Raw genomic sequence first — 21571 nt, 5'->3', positions numbered from 1 at the left:
CTTTCAGTGCCCCCCGCTATGTTATTGAATAATCAATTGCTTTGCAATGCAGAAGTGGGAAATTCGAACTGCTTGAGAGACGGAGACAGATTAAGTGGTATATTATCCGGATATTTCACTGGAACTATAAACCTGTGGGTTGTTTTTGTCAAGTGCTTCTTCAAGGCTAAAGGAGAAAATGAATGGCTGGCCACATGAGGCCTGCATGACTTAGGATCGCCGGGAGAAAACCTCAAAAGGCAAAACACGAAGCTGATTCATTACCAACAATTAATTAATTGAATTAAATTTGCAATAATTTACGCAGAAACATTTTTTTTTTATTTTGGCAAATACCGGCAGCAACTCTAATTGTTTCGCTATTTAGCTCAAACTTCTCTGGCGCAGGGTCAACATTTGCTTTCCCCTGATTCTATTTAGCTCCGCGAAAGCTTGAGCAGACTTAGACATCAGGGAAATTCGACCATCGAGCAGCAAGTAAATTTTTCTTCTTTAATTTATTTTGCATATTTAGAATTAAAGGACTTTGCGTTGAGCTTTCTATTGATGTTGAAATCAGATGTTTTCTTTCCTTGCGTTTCCTTAGATTAAACAGTGTGACATGAGACATAAAAAGCAGGCCCTTAACAAGGAAAATTACGGTCGCTACATAAAGTTCACGAGCTTGTTAAAACTTTTTAACAAGATAATATTCCTCGTTGTTCCGTATTATTAAATACTTTTCGGGCCCGTGCAGCAAACGTTTCCTGTCCCGTCTCGGCCAGTGGTTGTAAAAGTACGAAAAAATGGTTGTAAAGCTAAGGAAAGTAATCAAAACTTTTCCCCGGAGGATACATTGTCTAATAAAAGAAAGGTTTTATGGGTGCAGTCCCCATAGCATTACCTATTACCATGATTTCGGGTAGTTAGGTCGATGGGAGACATTTTGGAACTGACGCAACGACACTAATGCTCTGATTAAGACGCTTTTTTCACTGGAACTGTGTTGATGGGGAGGAGGCGTGGGGGTGCTTAGCAGGAATACGCGTGATTTGGTGCATTCTGAAGCCTTCTTGAAGACCCCGATCCGCAAATGGTCAAAACCCAGATTACCAAAGTTTGCCAAATTTTCAGGAGTAGAACAATATCTAGACACGGCCCCACCTTGTTTCGTAAAATTTAGGACGAATGACAAATATTGGTGCATGTTCAAAATTCTGTGGGTTCGGAAGAAGTTTTTCCTCCCTCTATGATCAATTTTTTCAGTCGTAAATCCAATAAGCTTCACTTCTAATGGCAATTCAGACTGCTAAAAATTCGTGAGATGTCTTAGATGTATGCGCCCACTCTTCTTGGTCAATCTCCGTGTCCAAAGGTCTCCCTATTGATAGTGTCAATATAGATTGCTGAAAGTTCGTAAAATTAACCTTCTCCGATCCTTTTCTAAACTTTCTGAACTTCCGCCGTTAATGTTATTTCGTATTGAGTACTGTAAGTTGGGGGTCAAAGACCTATCCAACCCCTGGATGCGTCCTCCCCCCCAAGTCCGGCGATCCAACCCCCCCGAGGAGGGCGAGAGAAGTAACAAACGCGAGAAGCCGTAAGTTGGATGTGCAATCGGAAATCATTCCTTCGACTTCTCCATCATTGTGCCAGTTAATTAGTGTTTTTCCAACAATGATCAAAGAATCAATTTGGCTAAAAACGGATCGGAACTAATCTGAAATGGCATTTTTTCGAATTTCTAATCAATTTGGAGTGATCTAACCAGGTTTGTTTTTTCGTTTCTAAGCGAATCAAAGATTTCTTCAGCTGATTTAACGATGCTGCACTAACCTGCGGGGATGTTGCAGGTTCCTTAGTTTAAACAATAATGGAACCCTCGCAGATCTCTTCAGTCCTTCACTAGGATGTATTGATTAAACCTCAAAGAAACGTTATTAGGAATATAAATTAATTTTCTTTTTCCTCTGTTTTTTTTTTTAACCGAATACTTTTCAGCTTTATTGCCACATTCGGTTATTGCTTCAATATGGATACAGATTTCTGCCTCTGTAGATTGAAATTTGAAAATTTAGCTCTGAAATGCAGCTCTTCTAATACGTATAATTTTATTTAAAAAACATCATTTAATGCATTATTTTAGATGTTCCAATCCTTCACCCATGTCCACCTACCCCTACCAACTTTTTTTTAATGGATATAATATATCAAATGAAAGGTAATTTAATAAGGGACACGCCGGTATACTGGGAACTAAAATTGGATCTTCATTTTTCTTTTAAAAAATAGAACAGACTCCATATCTTAAAAAAATTTAAAGGTTCAATCTTTAATTCCTAGAGAGACAATTCTTTCTTATTTCACTTCGAAAGACAGGGAAAAAATGACAATAATGCGTAGAAATTCCAAATCGTCTTCAATCTAAGCCATTTTTTAGCTTCAAAATTATTTAGTTTTGATGGAATTTCTCAGTAGTTGATATTAGTTGTTAGGCATCTGCCGCAGTTAGAATATTTAAAAAATTGATCGTTGCCGCAGTTTGTGAGATTAATAAAAAAATTCAACGAACTGAAATTGTGAAAGCTGCTTCAAAATGCAAAAGACCTCGAACAGCAACTGATGGCGATAAAGCATAAGAAATTCCTTTATCTATCGACGAAAATCCCATACACTCCACCAACAAACTCGCCGATGAAGTTCATGTATCTGCAAAATCAGTAAGCAATCTTTTAAAACGAGGAAAATTCCATCCATGCAAAATTTCCCTTACCCAAGAGTTGACGCCTGACGATTTTGATCGCAGGATAGAAATTTGTGAATTGATGCACGAAAAAGGCATTCGGGATAATAGGTACTTTTCTAGAATGTTATTTTCGGCTGAAGCAACATTCTGCTTAAGCGGATCTATTCATCGACATTACTATCGCTGTTGGTCTTCAGACAATCCTCATTGGATGCAGACTCTGCGTACACAACATCCGCAAAAACTCAATGTACAATCGGCCATCAGTTCATCGGTCCATTTTTCATAGAGGAAAAGCTAAACAACGCGTCATACTTGCAGTTATTGTCGAACGGAATAGTTCCATTAATCGCCGCAACTTTTCCCGAAGGGAAGGGGAACTAGTAGTCAATAATATTTGGTTCCAAGAAGATGGTGGGCCACCATTCTATACCATGGCTGTGAAAGAATATCTCGATGAGATTTTCCCTAGGAGACGGATCGGTAGGACCGGTGCAATAGAATGGCCTCCACGATCTTCAGATCTTACACCCCTTGATTTTTTTTTATGAGGTGTCGCTTAGAAGATTTCGCCCACAAAAATAAATCATAAAATTTAGATGACATACGTCTTCTTAGAATTCAAACAGATTTAGGATTGATAGCAGAACCAACGCTGGATAATTGCCTAACAGGGTTCCAGCAACGACTGATGCTCGGTCAAATTTTTGCTGCAGCCCGATTTCACCATTTATTGCAGGAACTTGAATTTTATTTGATCTAATAAAGAGTTGCTTTATCTAATAATTTTATTTTTTAAAGAAACTGTAGATCCAATTTTAGTTCTGAATATATCGTTATATCCCTTATTGAATTGCCTTCCATTTGATATACTACAATGCGTGTTTTTCCCTTCGAAAATAAAAAGTTAGTAGGAGTAGCTAGGTAGGGGAGAAAAATTTGAACATCGAAAATAAGGCATTTAAAAAATAAAAAAAATTATACGTGTTTATGCATTTTTAAAAAGTATCCAGGTACACGAAAGCCCTAAACTTGTTGAACTAGTTTTTACTAGTGCTGTATACTTCTTCCTGTCCGATACTGAAAGAAGTCACATATTTTTCGCGACATAAACTAAAACTTCTTCGCAACTTCCATCGTGTTGCACCACCTAAGGGTTGAACATGGACACACTACCGGGATCCTGCTTAAAAACTTTGAAGATAAATTCTTCCAGGCTGAAAGTCGGCCGTAAGTGTACGGACATCCATAATGCTCTACTTAGGGGCGTTTTCGAAAAATGGGCTAAGTTTTCCCTCAAAGAAGTTTCCGTAATGAAATTACGGAGCAACAATGAAGAGGCCGAGTAGCGAACAAGATTCATAAAATAACTTCGAAGTTTCCAGTTGTTTGGGAAGTCAATTCATCGAATTCCTCGGACGGTTAGACAAGAAAATTGCGGAGCAATTTGTGGTAATAATTATTATATTAATTTTGTATTGGGTCGGGGATAAGGTGGGGGTCAGGAACCCCAAGAAGTTATGCTAAAAAGCGGCCCGAGGGGGTCGGGACCATTGGAATTTGGGAGGAAGACGGAGTGAACTCGATGCCTTAGCCAAAATGTCGCCAAACGCAAATTCGTAACGTCTCATTTTCCTCATGTTCCTCCCCCATCTCTACATTTCAAGTATTCGTTTTGCTGGGCGTATGTGGCCCTTTAATCCAGTTTACTTACACAATGCCTCAATTTGTACAAGAGCTGCCACGTTGCCATCAATTTCCCCGGAAAATTTTTTAACGTTCGCCTTCAAGATCGCGTAAAGTAACCACCCACGACCTAATTTACTGGCTTCCCATTTACGAACCTCCGACTAGATTTTACCGAAGAGTTGAGCCAATATTTGATAAGCGTAGGGAAGGGAGGACAAGAAGAAGAAGAAGAAGAAGAAATTTAGCTCAGTTTCAAAACATTTCGCGGGAACTCGTCTCGCATTTTTCAGCTCCTATTGCGTAAAATGCGCATCGTGGATGGTGTCCATTAGGTGCGAATTTTACTCGTACGTCATGAAAATATGTGGTGACATTTATCATTTTCTGGGCTCAAATACTTTAAAACAAGTTTCCCTCTTAAGGCCAAATCTTGAATGCCCTGTTAGAGCTGCATGTGAAGCAATTTACAGTCAAGTGTATCTGTCGGTTAAAGCCGCTGTATTACTACACAGGTGCTTTATATACCCGCTTTTATTTCAGCTGGCGGTTAAATTTAGTTTCAATTTGAAGAACCCTTTGTCTGACGGTTAGTTGTTAACCGGCAGCTATCGCTCCCTATCTGGGTACTAATAAGCAGGCCCTTGAGCCTTCTTCTAGCCATTTTCTGTAGCCAAAAAATCTAGAAGTTGCACTCTTCAGTGGAGATTGCGTAGAATGTGGGGCACTTTACTTTCCGGGACCATGTGCTCGACTCCACAGATTTCCCTTTTAACTACAACTCGGTTTGCTCAAAGTTCGTCAGAAACTTATCCCTTTCCCTTACCATTTCGGGCGCTCAGAAACCACAACAAATCTTATTGTTACAAATACCAGTTGTAATTACTCAATATGCGACTCTATTTTCAACATTTTCGGCACACAAAAGTCTAATTGATTTCCCTTTTTCGTGTCAGTTCGGCTTACGAAAAATCAGAGGGGAAATTTCATTATTTTCTGTAGTCAAAAAGTTAAGGAACTTGACTCTTGGCGTCAGTTCGAATTACTCAAGTTCACAAGGACTTTCTCATATCTCCTTGATAAAATCCTCTAGTCAAAAATTCGAGAAATGTTGCTCGTGGAGCCGGATGATTTAAAATCAGGAGCAAAATTTCCTTCTTCTCTCGATCATTTTCGATTCTCAAATGCCCAGATCGTTCCTCATTTAATATCAGTTGAGATCGCTCCTCTTGCGGGAGAGCTTTCTCCGGTTTTCAGGCACCTGATCATTTTCCTTATTAATAAAATCGGGTAATTTCACCCTTTTTTTTTCGTCCAGTTCGAGTTACGCTAAATTTGGAGAAAATTTCGTCGTTTCCTTGATCATTTCTATCCACAAAACTCTTTGCTCAGTTTCTGCATAAAAAATGTTGATTAGATTCGATCCTGTTTATGCACAGTTTGGCAAAAATGCCCCTACTTTCGCTGATCATTTTCCGTATCCCGCGAAAATACTCATGAGCTTATGTTCATTTATGTGAAACAAATGTAAACCAGTTATGCACTAAATTCAAGGATTTCCTGGATGTAAGGCTGCCAATTATTAAATTCTCATAACCTGAATTATTCGTAATGGATCATTAATTCCACGTCTGTCGATTATCCGATAGGCAATGTGTCGCATGGCCATTTATGTCGAAGTTCTATTTGCAGTATTTATTTGTTTGCTTGTAGCTGGAAAGTGATGTCACTAATGCTTAATGATGTAACATTTCGCTTTGAATATATTTACAAAAGAGGTTCTATCATAAAGCCCCCGCCCATTTCGCATTGAGACCTTTGGACAACTTGGTGTCTGAGAAATTACAAAAAACAGTAAGAAATCTCAAGGAGCGTTTCAAAGCCGACGGGTAAATTAAATTCTGCTTAGGTTCGATGATATGTAGGACGCAAACCGAGATTCGATTTAGGCAATGCGATTCGCTATATTGGATTTCTCCCATTGGCAAAACAGTAACCAAATGAAAAATTACTCTTCCTAAATCATTTTCTGGATGTTGTGATATTTACGACCCACCTATAACCCCGGAAAATTTATATCGTTTTCCCCCCAGTGTATGTGTTGAAATTCCCGAGTATCGCTCCCTCAGAGCACACACAGGTTTCTTTATCTGAGCTCCTCGGAGCGTTGATAACTTACAAATATTTCAGTTTCGGCATGTCTAAACACAAGTGCCCTGTGATTTTTCGAAAAGAAACTAATTTTCTTCGATGAGGCGCATTTCCAATTTGATGGCTATGTCAATAAGGAAGCTATGTCAACAAGAAAGATTGTCGCATTCGAAGAACTGAGGATCCAAGTGTGATCCTTCAACGTCCCACGCATCCACCACCAACCACCCTCCGGTGGACGTGTTTTCTTCTTTGAAAATGCGGTCATAACTTGTTCTGGACTCAAATTGCTATAATTGATCTCACGGTTATGTGATTTGAGCAGGACGGGGCAGGTTACCGCACAGCAAAGGAAACAATTTAATTTGTTGAAGAGGAAATTTTAAAGAATTAGCTCGCGACGCGGCGATACGATGTAGCCCACACGATCACAGGATTTGGCGCCGTTGGATTTTTGTCATTAAAAAATTCGTCCAAAGAATCAACGAGTGCGATCAGTCACGAAAGGACCCTTTGTGGGATATTACGTTCCGACAATAATCTCCATTTCCATACTCTTTATCACAATGAAAGATTTTTAAGTAAACACTTCGTTTTTTTTTCAGTTATTGAAATAACCGGTCCTAATGGGATACCTTGTAGCTTCGCATTATCCGTCATAGAGCTTTCTTGTATAAAAAGAAATACGCTCCGCGATGGAGCATAGACAAATCATCCTGAGGATTGCCGGAAATGGCTTAAGGGGTGCGTGATTTTCTCATGAAGTCGCCTATTCGAACGTTGTAGCTAAAGGGCTGTTCCATTAAAAAGGCATAAAGAGCAAATCGCTGGGTGTATAAATGCACCCATCGAAAATGATAAAGTTCGTCCGCACGTCGCCGGCATTGTAACCGACTGGTCGACCGACGAAGAAAGCGTCGCATTGCCATGGCCAGCACAATCGCCAGATCTGAATCCAATTGAACATATCTGGAACGTGCTTCAAAGAGGAGTTTCATTATATTTGGCCAACATTCAGGTTCCCTTTGGATTTCGGGAGCTGCTGTTCAAAGAATGGGGAAGGACTTCAGAAGCGGAAATCAACAATCGTTTTTTGTTCTCGCAATACGAAAATGATAATTGACATGCGGCCTAGAACTTGTTCCAGTTAACTATGAACGATGATTGCGAAGGATCATCCTGAGTTCGCGGTCTCAGAGACACCGTGTTCGTGCAAATATACCGCGTGACATAAAAAAGAGAACACCCCATAAAAATTATTTCATTTAAATAATTTTTAGTCGTTTATTGGTGTGTAGTGTGCTTAGAAACTGTTTTTAGATTAACCAAATATGCTCAGACGTAGAGTGTACCCAAATTTTCATCAATTGAGCCAGTTTGAGAGAGGTCGAACGGTGGGTCTACGAAAGTCCGGTCGGTCATTTAGGGAAATCGCCACTAGATTGAACCATAGTGTAAACGCTATAGTGAGATGTTGTCAGACTTGGTTCCAAGAGGAGCAAACGGGCAGAAAGACAGGTACTGGACGATCCCGAAGAGCTACAGAATGCCACGATCGCCACCTTCGACTTATAGCCCTGAGGGATAAGCTCCTCACGTTATTGGGATTCGAACCATTTATCGCTGAATAAAACGTTTTAGTCCGATTTTCTACCATCCTCATCTCGTGTTACTCCTCATCATAAATCGTCGTCAAAATCGACTGCAGAACGGATACACTGAAATCTGGAATGCGACAATGTCGTGTTTAGAGACGAATCCAGATTCTGTTTGGGTATGCATGATGGTCGAGCAAGAGTAAGGAAAAGAAGCGGTGAAAGACGAAACCCTCAGTTTACAATAGAGAAAAATATCCATCAGACTGTTGGAGTAATGGTTTGGAGTGTTATTGCATTTGGTAACAGGCAACATTTACTTCTCATTAGAGGCGGTATGAGAGCCCAACGATACATCCAAAAACTCCTGGAACCTCATCTCGTCTCTTATGTGTGAACTCTTGTTAATCCAGTTTTCCAGCAAGATAATGCACGACCACACGTAGCAAAAGTGACCATGGACTTCTTTCAACAAAATGCAACTTGCTACTTTGACCGCGTCGATCTCCAAACCTCTCGCTAATTGAACATGTATGAAATATTGTAGGTAGAAGGTTGCATAATTTCCCCCATCCCTCACCAACTCTAGCAGCGCTATGTCACGCTGTGTAGTTAGCCTAGAATGAGGTCCCCCAAGAGGACATCAATCATCTCATTAGGTCCATGCCTAAACGCGTACAGGAATGTCTAAGACACCGCAGAGGACCGGCTAATTATTATTATTTTTTTTTTGGTTTTTAACAATAAATTTCTTTCTGTTTTGTAATGAAGTATTTGTTTTGGCGTGAGAGACATGCGTACCAAGAGTTATTTAAATAAAACCAGTTACACGGGGTGTCCTCTTTTCTATGTCACGCAGTATAAAAGAAACCAACAACTTTTTTTAACTGCAACTGAGGTTGATTGATCGCCAATAACTTCGTGCAGGTTAACAACAAGAAACTTTACCAATAACAACTTTCAACGATAAACTAGCTGGTGTGCCAATTAAACGTGTGTACGAACCGTGAGTAATGTATTCGCGTACGAGTAAGTGTTCGAGGAACGTGCAAGGTACCGAGTTAAGAATCCAGAAGCCACCAGAAAAAGATCCCAGTTTTACCTTTTAGAAAGACTAAATGCCAAAGTTAATAGTAAACGCACATAGGCGTACTAAGCTAGGCCATCATCGGCACATCTGTTAGGTCTAGCCTCAGAGCGGAAACTAATTTTAATAACATAATTGGAGTTTTATTGGAGGACGGAAACCTCGAAATCTGGGACGTGATTCAATTCTGTTCTATACAAAAAGGCGGCGGAAAGGTTTGTCAGACAGAGATTTCTCGACTTGGAAAAATACGTACCAACATCTGGTCATACGGACGAAACGTCTAAAAAATTGCTAATGTCCATAGGCGTAGCACAGAGGTTCCTAATGCACTGATCCCAGATTGAATTTTAAGTGCACGTAGAACACCATTAATTAGAACCAAGAAATTAAACCGATTTTCGGCTATTTAGTCCACCACATAAGTCCTAACAATATCAATTTGAGTATGGAGGGCAGAGTTAGGGGTGTACGGAGGCCAAACTTCGTGTCGGACTTCATGTGCTTTTGGTCGCTGAGAAAGTCCTAAGTTTGAATAATGCCGTTTTCAGTTGTACACTGGCGAGCATAAAATTCGGGTCACTTCGAAATTTTCAAATATAAATGTATTGAAAGAGAAGTGATACCTTTCGCTGGCATACCGGCATTGCTTCATGAAATTTCGGATCATTGGGAAAATGTTTACGGTTCTGCACGGTTCTACCATGAAAAAAAAAGATTGATAAAATACTTTCAATATCTATGTATCCTCTTTATCAGTTCCATTCAATTGTTGTTCACTTTAGGCGAATTGGTCAAAGGTGTTCTCTTGAACTTCAAGTTGCGCTAACAGTAGAAAGGCAAAAAGAGGGGGAAATACGCGATATTAATGTCATTATGAGTTTTTTTTCGGTAGCACAAAATTGTATTCAAAAATGTTACAGTGCTTAGGTAATGGACACCTGTACAATACATCGGTTATTTGGGTACAGGATCGTGTTTTTTTTACCATTTACCCTTGACAAGGTTAAAGAATCTCAAAATCGATAAAGGCTATCCTTTTTTATTTTTTTGGAAGTTAGGAAGGCAAAAATTTCGAAAATACTAAAGTGACCCGAATTTTATGCTCGCCAGTATATTTACAAGCAATGAACGAATTAATAAAATTTAGAAACCCATCAGCAAAAGCTTAGGCTTGGTGTAAATTAAACATTTCCAACGCTGCAACTGCATCACTTCGTTTTCTAATTAATTTTTGGATTTATTAAAAAATATATCCTTAGATTTTTCCAATTATGTGTAATGAGTTACACAATGCTCACGGAAATTGTACTGTGCGAATGGAGTCAGATCGTAGGTGGATTTGGTATGCCATTTAAAATCCGCTTTAACATGGTTCGCTCGCTTTCATGGCAAACCTCACTGATAACGAGGGTATTAAGATACCAGGCCGCAAAGGGTGACATATGTTTTTATTTTAATTAAACTTTTTTTCATTTGCTTGGCGCCAAAGGCAATATTTATACAGCGACATTGGCTGCCAGAGCCAGATGCAATCCCCTATCGAGCTTTCCCGTATTATCGGTTCTTAACTTTCTTTATGCCTCAGCCAATCTTTCATCATGTATAGAAAGCTAAAAATATACGGCGATATAATAAATTTATAAACCCACGACATTCCATGTGCAAGAATGTTTCCACGTAAAGCTCTGGATATGAGGTAATTTCTTGTTTTATTTAACGATGTCATGGTTATTGTGTTGGGCCCGGACAAGGATAACAGCGCATTATCACCTCACGTTAGACGCCAAGATATATGTAACAGTAAAGTCGAGCTTTGCAATGAAATGAGGCAAAATACTCGGAGGGGCAGAAGGCCAACCCCATCCGACATCAAAGAGAGCCCGCATTATTTATCAGGCCAAAAGTTTCCCCTGAAAAATTGCAGAACGGTTTTTCATGCACACGAACAAATTAGGTGTCCCGAAAAAGGGCTTTATTTAGTCGCGGTTAAACAAAGCAGCTCTCATTGCCGTATAATAAACAAACATGGAATTGTAGTTCTTCATATGTTGTTGTGGCATTGGGAACTCGATAGAAAAAGGGACGTTTTACGTAAAACGATTTTTGAACGGGAATAGAAACGGCTTCCTTAAACAAATAAAAACGTCACTTCCTCGCGCTAGTGCGACAAACGAATTGTGAGAAATTTTCCGCTCATACCGACACTAAACGGGCAAGAAGTCAAGGCGAATTAACAGGCGTCCCCTTTAATGTGCCATCATCGCGAGAGCGTCAAACCCAAAGTGGTATTCACCTAATGCTTTTAAATGAATGTAACATGGGCTTTTCAAAATTAAGTCATAAAGCGGCTTTATGGTAATAGCCCTAAGGTTGCAAAGTGCATCATTATAACCCGACATTGAATCCCGAAGCGCCCGAGGGTTATAAGCAAATATTTCACAACCGCGGTATGTACAGCGCGTCCTAAGTTGGTTCTGCGTGTGTCTTGGTTATCAATGCATGCGGAAGCGGTGAAAGCGGAACGTTCTGAAGCGTTTTTACCATTTACCAAGAAAATTGAAAAAAGGTTTCTAAACCGATCCAAAAGCGATCTAAAAGCTGAGGCCTTATTACGGCAGTTTTTTTGCGTAAAATGCCACGGCGAATCAAAAACGATTCAATCATCATTTCTTCCGAGTTCCGGGCAGGAACTTCGTCAGTTCTTATGAACGCCATACCGAATTTTTTCATTTTGTAAAATCGCTTAAGAACCATGTCGACGACCAATTTATTGGCGTCATTATCCCCTCTCTGAAGGGCAAAATTAAGATTTTTTTTGGAATTTTCGTCATAGTCGGCTTTGGAAGGAATTGCCTTCCATCAAACAAAAGATAGTTACTGCATAAAGTGTCAAAGTCGGTTCAATTCAAGATGGCGTCTAAAAAAGGGTTTGAAGTTACTACAAAGAATTTCGAAACAATTGAGAATAGAAGTATTCTCGGTACGTCACCGCATTCTATGTAAAAAGTGCCTCAACCCTCTAGAAAAAAAGTTTCTTTATGTTCTATCCTGTTTGAACTCATCTGCTCTCTCTCATGTCCCTCTTCAAGGGCAAAACAAGCTACTGATTTACCGTACATGTCCATAAATTTGGAAATAACTGCCAAAACACATGTCCACCCTTTAAAGGAAATTTGCGCTGTCTATTTTAGATGTTAAAATTGGAATATTTCTTTAAATTCGGAAAATTCCCTGTGATCCGTGTTATTTGCCCTGATGTCACTTAGTAGCAAACAAGTTTATTTGTCCCAGTTCTCGATTATTTCATTTGTTCCATTTTAAAGCAGAAGAGGGACATAACGGGCAATTCAAATAGTTCCATTAATGAATATGATATACCGCAATTTATAATTAGAGTCGCTATAAAAAGCGGTTTAGTCTGGACAGAGCGCATCCCAAGGTTTTTTGCTGATCGATAAATAGCCTGAACTGAACCTTAACAAACTGATTTCGCCATTGTTTTTCATGGGAAAACAACCTGAAAGTGCGGTGTTGTTTAACAGGTTTATTTGTGGACGGAAGGATAAATAATACGTCCAACTAGAATAACTGATCCTAACTAATTGACTAAACAAAAATCAATTGATTTTCCCCTGCATTGCGACGCCAGTAGCCGAATTTTGACATGCGAGTGAGGTTAGAAATCTAATAAGTGTCAAACTTTAGTAGACATGTGCTGATTTCTTGTGTCACTCCCGGATATTGTGAGGTTAAAAATTCAGAATCTACCTACTGAAATTTGACACTTGTCGGATTTCTAACCTTATTCGTGTGTCAAATTCGGCTGCTGGCAACCTCAGCTATTTCTATATCTAGTAACGAAACAATCGATTCCCGTGGCTCCTCCCGATTTGTGATGAGCGGGAATAGCATATACATGTGAGCATGCTTTGTCCATGTTAAGACTATTAATCAATTATTTGAAAATATCACGGGGTTTTGACTCTAAACTTCTCCCAAGATAAGTGCGAGAAGATAGTAAAAGGGCTGTCATGAATCCCCTCGCATTTCTTGTTTATGTTAAGATCATTAATTGGTATTGTCTGATAGTGGTACAGGCTTTTGGTACCAAGCTTTTCCCCTGATTAGCGTGGGAAGAGAGGGTTGTTTATAAATTCCTTTAGCGTAGGTGAGAATGGCGTTTAGGGGTTTGGTACAGGTGGGAAAAAGGGTGGACAGCCCTCCCATCTTATCGGTTCTTTCGCGAAGAGGGGATGCGTTCTGTGTATGGATACCGGGTTGAATCGGGATTCCATTTTTGAATCACGGAGAATAAAGAAGTGCTCTGAGAATTGTGTTGTTTCTCTCCACCCTTGAACCGCGAATCTTACATACATATGTACGTACTTTTATATCCAGATTCAGAGGCTCGTCGAGTGACGGCATCCCGATTTTCCCCCTTAGTCGAATGCAGCATGTACAGGGATTATTATATGTATCATTTTGGCACATGCCCTGATAGAACTAAGTCCTTTGCACTTTAATAAAACTTCAACCCCGTAATATCGCGGTCCGTAATGGCCATAGATAAATCAGCCCGGTTGATATTGTTCTTGTCCTAGATAAGCGATTTAACGGTGTTTTAACAACTTCGGCGGCCCCTTTATGTAACTTATCTAATATCTCGGCTCGTTATCAGCCTCGTGAATTTCAGCCAAAAGAAAAATCAATCGCATCATTTCTGGTGGTAATCCGAAAGTCGCGGTCCGGAAAGAGGGCAATTTACAACACAAGTTTGCCAGCTACACAAAATTGGACAGGAACGCAATCGTTCGAAAACCATAAACAGTGGTTTTGCTCGCCCGTAGAATTTGTAACTAACCGAGAATAGAGACGTTCTGGTTGTCCTGAAACTAGAATTTTTTAATCCGGAAAGCACGTATTGTTGCCCGAGGGTGTGGAAATTTCCAGGATTTTATTATTCCAAATGACCGCGGGAGATATGTTGCGATGCATTGGAAGTTAAAATTGTTTGTGGATTTTTAAGCGACGGAACGTTAATAGTGATTTTTTAAAGATCGAATCAACAAAGTGAAAATCCATCGGCCCTGTGACCGCCCTTACTGCATTTCGATCGTCATTTGAAAATCTTGACTCTTCTTTCAATCAGAAAATACGCCCTTTGAATCGGCTTATCAAGCACGCTCTCGGATCAACAATGCGTATCAATCAGGCTAAAATAGAATAATGCCAATGATGCTATAAATTCTCCCTTATCAGTGCGGGTGAGAGATCCAACAGGAATAGAATGTCAATAAAAACGAGCAAACAATTCGTAATTTATGTTTCTTGATACCCGTTTTATTAATGTTTAGCTGGTGGGAACCGAATTAATTCCGGGACAAATGTTTGCCGTGCTGTCGGTCAGTTTTTGAAGTTATGCAGGTTTTACACAGGTAAAGCTGTAAATGATTGAGGGCTTGTGATTGGTTCCAGTATCTTGCCTGATGGTATATCTCACTTCGCAGTCGATAACACAGAGCGTGTATGTTTACACAAGGGCTTTAGTGGCGGCAATTCTTTTATAGACCGTATCGGAGATGAATCACAAGCAAAACTCATTAGGCATCAGGTGATGAAATGAGTTATGCAGCGAGATTTCCGAGCGTGTAGACATACAGTGTGATATCTAATGATCGCGAAAAATAATTAAATATTGAACGCGTGCGTGGATTTGCGATGGTCCGTACGGGTTACCGCTCCACTCACCAACTTGTCCAGATGTGGCGGAGCGCCGCTTCTTTCAGTTTCGATCGTTCCTTCAATTTTCATGTTTTTTTTGAAAAACTCGCAGCTCTCTGTCATTTCCGTTCCACACGAAGGAGGTTTCGTCGACATCTCGTAGGAAAATTTTAGATCCATACCTAGCGGTTTCGATCGACGCCACACGATAAACAATATAATCTCTCGACGGTAATAAACATTCCCCGTCTCGTATTATATTTACCGTAAGATCTTGTGGATTCGATTGTTCGATAAAAATGGATAAATCAGTAGAAGGTCTTTTAACAGCGCGGATCTTATATCCATTGGAGTCAACATATGCCGAAGTTCTAAATAGTCAGGAGTCGTCGAGGAATATTTTCTTGACAATGGCGAATACGAGTTTTCCTGACAATGGCGAAAACTAACTTTCCTGACGATGACGAAGGAGTTTGCGGCATTAGATGTTCGGATTATTATCGATCTGACCATAGTTTTCGGAACATCAATATTAAGTTTTCGCATTCGAATTTGGATCTCGCAATATTATCGATGGGAGGAATAATACCGCCCTTTCGATGTTCCGAAAGCCAGGAGCATACGTCAAAATTGTAACTAAAAAAAAACTAGTTACTTAACTTTTTATTTAATATCTCAAAGGGATTGATTTGCACGTGCACGTACAACGTAGGCGCTGAAAATTAATTGAAATTCCAAATTTCAGCTGAATGTCTCAAAGAACTGATAGAGCTATTTCGAGAAACAATCGCAACATATGGGAAGTGTTCCGCCCTGTGGATCGTTAAGAAAGATTTACTGCTAAGAACTTGACGATTGATACCCAGTATATTGAGCGGACGGCATAAAGAGCCTTTTCGTCAATATCTCTTCTGATCGTCTTATTCACCGCTCTTCTAGCACTTGCACGTGCCGGCTTATTTGCAATATGCACATTATCTAATATTTGAAAAAGTTTCTCAAATTAGTTTAGCGGTCGAAAGTTAAGCTTAATATGATACACCTGTTTTTGACCGTAAATAGTCTGCAGTTTATTAAATTAAACTTTTAATAACTTGAGGCTATGAAAGTTTTTCGTTTAGCACGGCTTCAGAAACTTGAAATCTCGGGAGATCGGGGCTTTTCTGTCTAGTATTCTAACATCAAATACACTCATCCCAATATACGTTTCTGTCAATATTTATAAATCGTGCCTGGATGCGTTATTCCGCCGGATTAGCACAAGAGATGCCTCTTTGGTGGGTAATTATTGACGTGCCCCTTCAGTGTGTCAAGCGTGAACATGGGATTATTAAATAATGCCCAGAAAACCGCAACTTCGTGAGAGATGCAAATCAACGGAACTTCTCTATAAACTGTAGACTTTCAGCATCGAAATGATTCGTCATCAAAAAGATCTCTTGGCCAGGCATTCCTGCACGTGTTCCTAAGAATATGGAAAAATTCTATTCAGAAATCTCATTTCCGTGTGCCTACGGCCGACAAGAAATAGAAGTGAATCTGCGATAAAAACACCGTTTCAAAAGGAAGTCCGCACTGAATGAAACTTAAAGCGTGCTTTCACTGAAAGAGATGAGTTTTCGTTTAGGCAAAGAAAGTGAGCTATTTCCAATAGCAAACACACGAATTCCCACCCAGTGAGAACGTATATGTGTTACTACGTAAGAATGTCTCAAAAAGCATAATACTGGTCTCTTATTTTCCTTTATAGGTCCTCAACAACTGACAAGGAACTGAAAGCATGTTCTCATTTACAGATTCCTCTTCGGCAAAGACGAATCGCGGTCTTTTTTCACGGAAGCTGCACAAACTAAACCAGGAAAAACATCAGAGATATTGCAGTAAAAGCATGTGCCTTTGTTGTGTCGTCTTTGAGACTCCTCGATTAGTATTAAAACCAACGAAGGGCCGATCTTTTGCTCTCGCACTAAGAAATTGTTATAGAATCAACAAGCAGAATTTTATTACTTTTTTACCGAATCGCCTGCCAAGCTGAACCGACCTGTCAGCCATTAATTCGTGAAGCCTCGCAACATTTTTGGATCTACGCACTTTCAAAATCGCGGAAATCGGTATTAAATTTAGTCGATATCTCGGGAACTGAAAGAGGCACCCCGACCCGCCCAGCTCATCGAAGCCACTAACTTGATTTGCATTTTTAATCCAATCCCTCTTCGTGTTCCCGAGATACCGGCGCTCTAAATTTGAAGAATCGATAATGCCGGGTACTTCCCGCTCCTTTGAAAGTTTTCTAGATTTCCAAAGGGGCCGAGAGTTATGGCTCTAGGGTGACGTGCCTGCGCAAAGTTTATTGAGGTGACCGATATGGTCTGTATTTGTAAAGCAGTTTTTCATAGTATCGTCAGCTTTCATGATCAAAACCAGTGATCAGTTTAGCTAGTCACAGAATTTTGTGTATAGAACAACCTAAACTAAACTTCTACAGAATTCTACATTCCCATATTCCGCGACAGCTGAGGGATACTTGCCCTCTACTTCTAAGAAGGGTGTCCTTCAGCAGGGGTCAATTTGTCTTAATTACGTCAATCTTCAAATTAGTGTTTTTCTGAAGTCTATTCAAGGCACCTGAAGGAAGTGACATATTCTACCCCGATACTTTAGAGTACAGTAGTCCCTCCTGTCCTTGCAAGAAAGGTGCCCAACTTAAGGGGTAGCTGCCCTCGGTGAAAACATCAAAACTGTCGATGGGCGGTGGTGTTAGTGGTTTTTTTTTCAGTTTGAATTATGTGGGGGGGCGTTTGGACACGCGTGGTATGTCTTGTTTTCCGTTGGTCAAGTGACCACTTTAAGTTATTTTATATTTCGTAAAATGAAAGAAGGGATAACTTCACGCTAACCAGCCCCACACGCCTTTACCCCATGGCAACACGTTTTCCGAAGTTGTTAGTGCAGAGTACTACCCTTCCCCCTCCCACATCAGACTCTATTTATATTCCTGTTATTTACCAGCATTTACTCTTCAGGACAGTGTTCGCACTTTTAGAGCCCCTTTACCCTCTAAAAAATATTTTATCTTTATTGGAACATACGTACGAATTTTCCCACCTCTACAAGGTCGTTAGGGCACGGCAACTATATTAAGGATAAATATCCCCTTTTACAGGATAAAGCCAGCCCTTTAAGATATGGATCGGAGGGAAGGAGCTCGTTCAAAAAATATTAATATTTCACGTATGTGTTTCCCAGGTAGTGGTTTAAGTTGTTTTATAATTTATGCCCTCCTTTAGCTTGCAAATTCCTTAAACGATCTTTGGAAGAAGTAGGACATGTCAGGACGTTGCAGGAGAGAGGAAAGCTGCTTTCGTAATGGTTCATGGATACTGCGTGGTTTTATGTTAAGGGTGAAAATTTTGCCTTTTTGAAAGGACTTAGGGTGGTAGCATGTAGTTCGTGGCTGAACCCGAGAATCAATGCCAAGTATTTGGCCATGCCATTTTTTAAACCAAATTGGTAGAAAGTCTCATATGAGACATGCACACCTAGAATTTCAATGCATCAGTAGCCACTTGCACTTAAAGTGATCAAACCCTTTGTCAATCAAACACTCGAAAAATTTAACCACGAACACCTTACAACTTTGATTACAAATGCCCATAGAAACATCCTGTGGGTCAAGCGTGACAACTTCCATTACTGGTGAAGTGGCGCTATAACCAGAGCGAAGCCTGAATGCATATGTGCCAAAAAGACTTACATGAGAGAAGCCAATCCCGCAGAGTGGAGGCCTAGGGGGCATAAAGGTTGCATACGTAAAAAAAATTTAAGCTGGAAATAACCAGATCCATAAGAGAACGCTGGAAAACCACCTGCCGCCAACTGGAAAATGATATCTGGGGCGAGAAGTACGGAGTTGTTTAGTGCAATCTAAAATATAGAAACGCACCTGAAATGATAACCGAGAGGAACAAAGAAGTGGAAAATCTACTTTTCCCAAGAGCTCAATTACCCATGCCAGATAAGTTTTTCCAAGTTCAATATGAGGGTATATCGAATTTTAGCAGCAAATGATATGCGTAAGAAAAAACCCCTGACAACAATCTCTCCGAAACAATAATGTCCGCGCTTGAGAACCACCCACAGAATTTCCATGAGGCACCGAACCGGGCAACGAAAGCTGGTACTTTTTCTGAACCGTGGAAAAAATCAAGGGAAATTGCTACGTAGAAATCAATTCAGGAACCCAGCTCGTACAGACCCGTCTGCTTAATCAGTAGCAAACTAATGCATTTCTAGGACTTTTCTAGGGTTCATACACGGCGCGACCTTTTGGTTATTTTAAAAATTGGAGGAAACACGGATTTGGTCCAACCGTCACTGAAAGTTTATCCCAGTTTAAGACTCTCCCTATTTCTTACGGTTCCCGAGATCCTAATGTTGCGCGTCCATTTTGATACACCCTATATGAATTATACAAACGCCGCCCAATAGTGATGTTAAGATATAGAATATATCCGCTCAAGCACCTGCCCGATTTTTTCACAAGTGAAAGTGTTAAGCACCAAGAGATTCCGGCAACTTTATCATTGCCTGACTTTATTGAGTCACCGTGTATGTGTACGAATATAGTTAGCGCTGATATCGGTACTGAAACGAGAGTTTTTGTAATTTTTATGTAATTATTAATCTGTTTATTACCTTTTACGTATTTTTTCTATTATCTATTTTTTTATCATGTGTTATGTCTCTTTTTCATATACCTGTAATTTCTGTTAGTTTCCAATCTTTGGTATTGGAAATGTGTTGACCAAATACACCATACTCCCCACGCACCACCCTCGCCAGATACACCAAATTGTCTCAACGCGTTCTATAGTCTTTTGCGATATTCCTGTTGATTTCCACGATGCAAAACCATTTTTGAATCTATTTCCATGATTTTGAAGGGCTTTCACCTCCAATTTGCATTTCTTTGCCCTTGAATGGCCCCCACGTTAGAAATCTCAATTCTGGATAGAGATTCCTCTTCTCCCCCCCACGCCTTGAAATCCTCCATGGGGGACTTCCTCGTCTGCAGCTTCTTCATATTTATGTCGGTCAGCTTTCACTTCGGGAAGCAAAATCAAATTAAATTAGTTTTATACATAATTCCACCTGCCAGATTCCTGGAAAGATCCAGGAAATGTAATCCGAACAGGCACCCCTTGATATTAATTTCGCTCTGATTCTTTTATTTCCCTATCAGGGCGGTTTATTATTTTTCGAAAAAAATGTTTTATGGCGAATTTTGCGCTCTGTATGTTCGTAATGTCGCCGAAATCGTTAACGTCTCCTGAAGGATCAAGAGTGAGTAACAGAACTTCCATGAACGGATCTCGGTAAAGATTCGACTTGACTGGATAAATATTATATTATCGGTCAGAGTTTTTGACACGTAATTGCACAAAACTTTGATTTATTGCCCCGAAGGAACTTGCAGGGAATAAATATCGATGAATACTATGATAAAATAAATAATTCAACATCGAAGCGTTTGGACCTAAAGTTATAACTGAAGAGCTTTTTACGGCTCGCAAAGGATTAGTTAGCTGTGTTGATTTTTCCCGGTCATAAATCAACTGGTCCAATTTCAACAAATATCCTAAATTATTCAGCGGCTAACAAGTTTCAGGGAATTCAAGCTACAAGGACAATCCCAGAGGTACCCGGCCTGACATATACAGTGTCAGTCAAAAATGAAGCAAACGGGCAAAACAACGGACTCAGAGGGGACAATCGGCTCCGAAGGAAGCGAAAACCGTTCTATCTGCTGGAGAGGTACTGACGTCAGCTCTTCGGGGCGCACGTGGGGTAATTTTTATTGAAATCTCCCTAAATAAACGAAAATCGACGTGGAATATTATTCAATTTCATTGCAGCTTTTGAGCGAACATAATATGAAAAAGCGACTGCGTTTGGGGAAAAGAATGTCTTGTTTCGTCAAGACAACGCACCGGCCCACGCTTGCGTCATCTCGATGGCCAAATTCAATCAACTGGGTTTCGAACCTTTCCTCGCCCCCGATCTATTCGCCAGACTTGGCCCCCTCGGATTATTTTCCATTGCCGAACTTGAAAATAATGGCTCGGCGAAAGAAGATTTGCCAATAACGGAGAGGTGGACTGCGAGGTTGATGCCTGTTTCCAACCACTCGAAGCTTCTCACTATCAACAGGGCATAGAACCTCGTTGGGAAAAGTGCGCCACCCTCCGAGGAGACTATGTTGAGAAATAATGTATTATCAATTTTTTTTTCTTTTTGTGTTAGGTCAGGTACCTCTGGAGCTACCCTCGTATACTGACTAATGCTCCATTCTATGCCCGATTAATATTAAGGAAATCAGCCCCCGGCGAGGCCTTTTCTTTGAGATATTTTGTAGCCCCGAGATCGGCTTGCAATGGCGTATAATGAAATAAACTCACAGGGGTATGAAAAAGCGATGATAAAAAAATGATCCTAAATTAATCCCTTCTCCAATCTCTCCAATCGTTAATCGTCAACGTCCCCCGATCTCTCGGGAGGGCATGTATCGTTTTTATGGTTACAGACCGCCCAAATTTTATCATC

General features: G+C 40.1%; 1 protein-coding gene across 2 annotated transcripts in view; it reads right to left on the bottom strand.

Annotated features, from left to right (window-relative positions):
- SPR (Sex peptide receptor) overlaps nt 1-21571 on the bottom strand; it is an 86817-nt gene that overhangs the window by 60886 nt on the left and 4360 nt on the right. The window contains exon 1 of one of the 2 annotated variants that reach the window (XM_066292183.1): nt 18723-18775. The exons of the other annotated variant lie outside the window; for it this stretch is intronic. The gene's annotated coding sequence lies outside the window, so the exon portion shown is untranslated. Of the gene's footprint in view, nt 1-18722; nt 18776-21571 lie in introns of those variants that run through there. 2 annotated transcript variants of the gene reach the window in all.

The sequence above is a fragment of the Euwallacea fornicatus genome, chromosome 17, assembly GCF_040115645.1.
Source record: "Euwallacea fornicatus isolate EFF26 chromosome 17, ASM4011564v1, whole genome shotgun sequence".
Classification (NCBI taxonomy): Eukaryota; Metazoa; Arthropoda; class Insecta; order Coleoptera; family Curculionidae; genus Euwallacea; species Euwallacea fornicatus.
Note: the sequence above shows the minus strand (reverse complement) of the source record. Positions and strands in the feature narration are given on the sequence as shown.